This window comes from Crinia signifera, chromosome 6 (genome assembly GCF_055691185.1).
Source record: "Crinia signifera chromosome 6, ASM5569118v1, whole genome shotgun sequence".
Classification (NCBI taxonomy): Eukaryota; Metazoa; Chordata; class Amphibia; order Anura; family Myobatrachidae; genus Crinia; species Crinia signifera.
Genome location: NC_139222.1, coordinates 131,535,221 through 131,542,368, shown reverse-complemented (window position 1 = coordinate 131,542,368; position 7,148 = coordinate 131,535,221). Strand labels below are relative to the sequence as shown.

The following is a 7,148-nucleotide window of genomic DNA, read 5'->3' as shown; positions in this document are numbered from 1 at the left end:
TACTATATAACACTCCACAATGCCCATGACATACTATATAACACACCGCAGTGCCCATGACATACTATATAACACACCACAATGCCCATTTCATACTATATAACACACCACAATGTCCATTACATACTATATAACACTCCGTAATGCCCATTACATACTATATAACGCTCCACAATGCCCATGACATACTATATAACACTCCGCAATGCCCATGACATACTATATAACACACCGCAATGCCCATGACATACAAAACAACACTCCGCAATGCCCATGACATACTATATAACACTCCGCAATGCTCATGACATACTATATAACACTCCGCAATGCCCATGACATACTATATAACACTCCGCAATGCCCATGACATACTATATAACACACCGCAATGCCCATTACATACTTTATAACACACCGCAATGCCCATTACATACTATATAACACTCAGCAATGCCCATTACATACTATATAACGCTCCGCAATGCCCATGACATACTATATAACACTCCGCAATGCCCATGACATACTATACAACACTCCGCAATGCCCATTACATACTATATAACACTCCGCAATGCCCATGACATACTATACAACACTCCGCAATGCCCAATACATACTATATAACACTCCGCAATGCCCATGACATACTATACAACACTCTGCAATGCCCAAGACATACTATATAACACTCCGCAATGCCCAAGACATACTATATAAAACTCTGCAATGCCCATGACATACTATATAAAACTCTGCAATGCCCATGACATACTATATAACACTCCGCAATGCCCATGACATACTATACAACACTCCGCAATGCCCATGAAATACTATATAAAACTCCGCAATGCCCATGACATACTATATAACACTCCGCAATGCCCATGACATACTATACAACACTCCGCAATGCCCATTACATACTATATAACACACCATAATGCCCATTACACATTTGACACAAAAGTGCCACTTACCTACATGCTCGATGCCAAAAGGCTTCATGCTCGATGCCAAGGGGTTTCATGCTCGATGCCAAGGGGGACTGAATTTGCTCATTGCCAAGGGGGACAGAACTGTGCAGTGTCCCACTCCCCGCCGCTATTTTCAATTCAATGCACCGCCAGTAGTATGCAACAGGGAGGGAGCTGTAGTGTGCAGCAGGGTGGGTGGGTGCAGCAGGGTGGGTGCAGTAGGGTGCAGCAAGGTGGGGGGGTGTAGGCAGTAGGGTGTGGGAGGGTGGGTGCAGCAGGGTGGGTGCAGTAGTGTGCAGCAGGGTGGGTGCAGGAGGGTGGGTGCAGTATTGTGCATCAGGGTGGGCTGAAGTAGTGTGCAGCAGGGTGGATGGGTGCAGTATTGCAGTAGGGTGGGTGCAGTATTGCAGTAGGGTGGGTGCAGTAGGGAGGGTGGGTGCAGTTGCAGTAGGGAGGGTGGGTGACTGCAGTAGGGTGGGTGACTGCAGGAGGGTGGGTGGGTGACTGCAGTAGGGTGGGTGACTGCAGTTTGACTGCAGAAGGGTGGGTGGCTGGGTGACTGCAGGTGGGTGACTGCAGGAGGGTGGGTTTGACTGCAGGTGGGTGGGTGACTGCGGGTGGGTGACTGTGGGTGGGTGACTGTAGGTGGGTGGGTTTGACTGCAGGAGGGTGGGTGACTGCAGGAGGGTGGGTTGACTGCAGGAGGGTAGGTGCAGTTGCAGTAGGGAGGAAGGGAGGGAGTACACCTACATAGCCAGCCGCTCACCTCCCCCCTGCCAGTGTGCGTCCTGTCCCCCGCTGTGTCCGGGAGACGGAGAGAGACGTGCACTGCTGCTATGTAAAATTCATATCTTCCACGCTGGACCGCTAGCCAATAGGCGCTCGCGGTCCAGCAGCCACCAGTTGATTGGCTGCTGGACCGCAAGCACCCATTGGCTAGCGGTCCAGCGTGAGAAGTGAATATTACATATCAGCAGTGGACGACTGGACGTCTCTCTCCGTCTCCCGGACCCGGACACATCGGGCAGGGGAGCGGGGGAACGGTTGAGCGGGGGGACAGGCGAGCGAGCTGGCGGTACCGGTGCCAGCACAGCTCCGGCGCCATGCTATCTTCCGGCGCCTGGAGCGTGTGCTCCACCGGCTCCGCCGTCGCTACGCCTCTGCTCTCAGTGCTGCTGTGTACTCTGTTCTCCTCTCTGCTTAGGGTGGGATCACCCTAGCAAGGAGGACAATCTAACTGTGTACTTGTAGTACTACTGTCTCATCTGTGCTGTCTACCTCTGGTGTGCTGTGCTGTAATTATTTTATTCGCTGGGGCTGTCTCCCTCAGTGCTGCTGTGTACTCTGTTCTCCTCTCTGCTTAGGGTGGGATCTCCCTAGCAAGGAGGACAGTCTAACTGTGGGGTAGATTTATGAAGACAGCCCTAACGTTCCTTAAGGGCGCAGGTTCGCTTCACCACTTTATCGTGGTGAAGAGAACCTGTCTATCGCCCGAATCTATCAATGTTCGACTGTACGTTATGGGAGTGCGCTATCCCCTCCTGCCGGGGATACGCTTCCTCCCATAACGTTTGTGCGCTCCCCCCTCTCCCGAGTACTGCGCATGCGCCGGTTACCTTGTCAGGCGCTGTGTACCCGGCGCATGCGCAGATACATCCGTCGCACGGCGGGGACCAGCAGGCGCCGGGGAGAGAAACCTCTGTCAGCCGGGCAGAGGACCAATAAAGTTTTTTTAATGAACAAAAAAAAAAAAAACTCCGTTTAAACTACTACACAGCGCCAGAAAAATCCGGCGCTATGTACAAGAGCTAAAAGCAGCAGCGCGTGGCCACAAAGTATGTTGATAAATAAGGTATGAGGCAGGCGCCCACTTCCCCCTAAAGTATATACGTTACCCCTCCTCCCCCATAGCGCCGAGCGTTACAGACCCGCATCGCGGGTGTCATAAATGAAGTGAAGCGTTATCCCCTGCTTTAGCGTGCGGGGATAACGCATATGCCCCACAGCGCTGCTTCATAAATCTACCCCTGTGTACCTGTAGTACTACTGTCTCCATCGCTTCTCGGCCTTTTGGCTAAGATCAAGTGTAGTATCTGTTCTTATCAGTTGGGTCTGGACCGCCCCCCTGGCAGAGAATAGAGAAAGGTTGGACTAAACCACCTTGCTACTGAGCTGAGGAACGGGAATGCCTCATGTTCTGGGCGGGTGCAAAGTCTCACTGAGTATCTTCATCCTGCCGTAGGGGGGGGAACACACTCTCCTACTGGTAGGGAGGGGAGAAGCATCGGGCCTAGTAGATGGGGCTCTTGTTCGGGGGTCTATAGCCTCCGAGGGAGAGTCACTCGAAAAGCCTGGTCTAGTATCCAATCCCAGGAAGACGGGAAAAGCTGGGACCGAGTAGATTGCTCTCTGGTCCGGGGGTAACATGTCGCCCCCGGCCAGGGAGACAGCGAAAAGCCCAGCCCAGTACTCAATCCCTGGGAGAGGTGAAACGTCGGGACTGAGTAGGTGTTTTCTTCTCCTTCGGTTGGTCTATTCGGCCGCTGCGGGGGAGACTCATCGAAAAGCCCGGTGGAGTATCCATTCCCATGCCGGGGGGCCGGAAAGGGCCTGCTGGTGAGGCGGAGAAACACTTGGTCGGACGCTGACTGGCTGGCTGCTTGGAGTCCGAGGCTGCACTGTGCCCCCGGGGAAACTCGGGGGTGCCGAACATGCACGGGTGATCCCAAAATCACCATGCACTAGTATGGCACTAGCACTGCGCACTTTCCCTCTAGGTATGCGCTTCACGTCCTTACCTCGTCCTTTTGGATGGGGTAGGACAATTTTTCACACCCCCACCCTGGCCTTCTGGCTAGGGTCCTTTATTATTTATTTCTCTTCCCCCTCCCACGTTTGTCACTTTTCACGTTCCTTGTATTTTTTTGTAGTTTGTCACGTTTTTTTGGGTAGTGTGGTCGACCCTTTTGGGCCTTCCATTTCCCCAATGTGCCGAAGCTCTCGCCTTTTGGGGAGAGCTTCGGTCCCCCCGAGGACGACCCCGAGCCGCAAGGCGGAGGGAAGTCCACTGCGGGTCTCTCCAAACCACGGGGTGCGGAGGACCCACCGTCCTAACCCTTTCGGGGGTTGAGGAATGAGGGTCTCTCTAAGCTTCGGCGAAGAGGACCCACCGTTCCCTATTTTCCCCTCTTCGGCCTTATGGTTGAGAGGGGTTAGGGGAAAAACGGGGCCCTGTCTCTTAGGAGACGGACCCATTCGATCGCACGGCCTCCTTTGCACATGTTTAGGCACAGCACTGGTGGTGGGGAGCACACCTCGGGCTCCTGAGTTTTTTCAAACTACTGTCTCCTCTGTGCTGGGGCCTACCTCTGGTGCTGTGCTGTAATATTATATATTATATTAATAATTAATTATATTATATATAGTCCACTGGTGCTGCCTGCACTGAATCTGCCAGTATTATTTAGTTACTCAGTCCACTGTTGCCACTGGCAGTGCTACTGCCTAAGTGTACCTACCTAGTACATACTACATACTAGGCTGCTATAGAGAATTTAATTAAAAAATAATACCTGTGCTGCGTGTGACTGTAAAAAATAATTCCATGCTGCTGGTGCACTGACGTGTGCCACTGCCAAACAGTACCTAATAATAAAATTAATTATTATAAATTCTGCTGGTGCACTGCTTAATAGTCTTCTACTGGTGGTGTGTAACTACCTTTTGTGGTGACCACTGGCAGTTCTACTGCCTACCTACCTAGTAGTTTAGTTTCTCTACCTACTAGGCTGCTATATTATTAATACTTAATTAATTTAATTATATATAGTCCACTGGTGTTGACTGCACTGAATACTGTGAATAGAGGTTGCCAGTATTATTTACTCAGTCCACTGTTGCCACTGGCAGTGTTACAGCCTAAGTGTACCTACCTAGTAGTACAACTACATACTAGGCTGCTATATATAATTTAATTAAAAAATAGTACGTGTGCAGCGTGGGACTGTAAAAAAAAAAATTCCATGCTGCTGGTGCACTGACGTGTGCCACTGAGTGCCACTGCCAAGCAGTACCTAATAATAAAATTAATGGTACTCTTTACCTAGCACGGCGCCCACGATCTTGATCGTGGGCATCGTGAGGTAAAAAATCGTGTCGGTCGCGTCGTATGCGGGCTAAAGATGCCCGCACACGACGCGATGTCCACGATTTCCCATTGAAAACCATGTTAAACATGGACATCGTGTCGGTCGCGTCACGCCCGGCCATAAATGTGCACACGATGGCCGCGACGCGATGCCCACGATTTGCCATAGGAATCAATGTTAAAAGGCCCGATGGACACGATTTTAATGTTAAATGGCTGAATGGACCCGATTTTACCATAGGAAACAATGTTAAATGGGCCTTAGAGCCCAAATACTTACCCTGAACTATGAAATGGCCCCCCCAATTGTTTACGCCACCCCACGATCAACGTCAACCCGAAGCGTGGCGAGTGCAGCGAGCCCGCGAGGGGCGGCGGTACGCGTCCTCCGACCTTTTCATACCCCCACTATCCACGTCGGCGTGGAGTTGAGAATAGAATAGTGTGGCGAGCGTAGCGAGCCACCGAGCCCGAAGCGTGGCGAGCGCAGCGAGCCCCGCGAGGGGACGCGGATACCTTCACAGCTATACGCGTCCCCTCGCGGGCTTCACAGGTGTCCGTGGCAACGCGGACACCTGTGAAGCCCGCGAGGGGACGCGTTTACCTGTGAAGGTATCCGCGTCCCCTCGCGGGGCTCGCTGCGCTCGCCACGCTTCGGGCTCGGTGGCTCGCTGCGCTCGCCACACTATTCTATTCTCAACTCCACGCCGACGTGGATAGTGGGGGTATGAAAAGGTCGGAGGACGCGTACCGCCGCACCTCGCGGGCTCGCTGCGCTCGCCACGCTTCGGGTTGACGTTGATCGTGGGGTGGCGTAAACAATTGGGGGGGCCATTTCAGAGTTCAGGGTAAGTATTTGGGCTCTAAGGCCCATTTAACATTGTTTGCTATGGTAAAATCGGGTCCATTGAGCCATTTACCATGAAAATCGTGTCCATTGGGCCTTTTAACATATATTCCTATGGCAAATCGTGGGCATCGCGTCGCGGCCATCGTGTGCACATTTATGGCCGGCCGCGACGCGACCGACGCGATTTCCATGTTTAACATGGGTTTCAATGGGAAATCGCGGGCATCGCGTCGGTCGCGGGCAGACATAAATGTACCCGCGATGGGCGCCGTGATAGGTAAAGAGTACCAAATTAATTATTATAAATTCTGCTGGTGCACAATAGTCTGCTACTGGTACTGTGTAACTACCTTTTGTGGTGGCCACTGGCAGTGCTACTGCCTACCTACCTAGTAGTTTATTTTGTCTACCTACTAGGCTGCTATATTATTAGTAATTAATTTAATTATATATAGTCCACTGGTGCTGCCTGCACTGAATACTGTGTGAATAGAGGTTGCCAGTATTATTTACTCAGTCCACTGTTGCCACTGGCAGAGCTACTGCCTAAGTGTACCTAACTAGTAAAACTACATACTAGGCTGCTATATATAGTTTAATTAAAAAATAATTCTTGTGCTGCGAGGGACTGTAAAAAATAATTCCATGCTGCTGGTGCACTGACGTGTGCCACTCAGGGCCGGCGCCACCACTAGGCAGGTCTAGGCATTTGCCTAGGGCACTGGCCACTGGAGGGCGGTACTGAGCCGCCGAGGAGAGGTACCATAGAGGTACCCGTACCATAGAAAGCAGGATGCGCGGCGGGGACTGGGAGCAGGTGAGAAAGGTAGCGTAGCTTCCCTCCCCCCCCCCTGGACCCGGTGGTTGTGGGCACACGCTGCAGTGTTGCCCGCACCCCCACCCCTTGGTGCAGTATCGTCCGCACACCCTGCCCGCCATCCGCTGCCCGCTGAAATCTCCCCTGCAGCGGGGACTGGGAGCAGGGGAGAAAGGTAGCGTAGCTTCCCTCCCCCCCCCTGGACACGGGGGTTGCGGGCGCACGCCGCAGTGTCGCCTTCACCCCCACCCTGTGGTGCAGTATAGTCCGCACCCCCCTGCTGTCCGCTGAAATCTCCCCCGCAGCGGGCGGCGACACAAAGTTCCCCATAAGGAAAAACACATATTGTCC

At 52.4% G+C, this 7,148-nt stretch overlaps 1 pseudogene; it reads left to right on the top strand.

Moving 5' to 3' along the window:
* The first annotated feature begins 3,037 nt into the window (after positions 1-3,037).
* LOC146012759 (U2 spliceosomal RNA) lies at positions 3,038-3,145 on the top strand (annotated as a pseudogene).
* Positions 3,146-7,148: the final 4,003 nt, after the last annotated feature.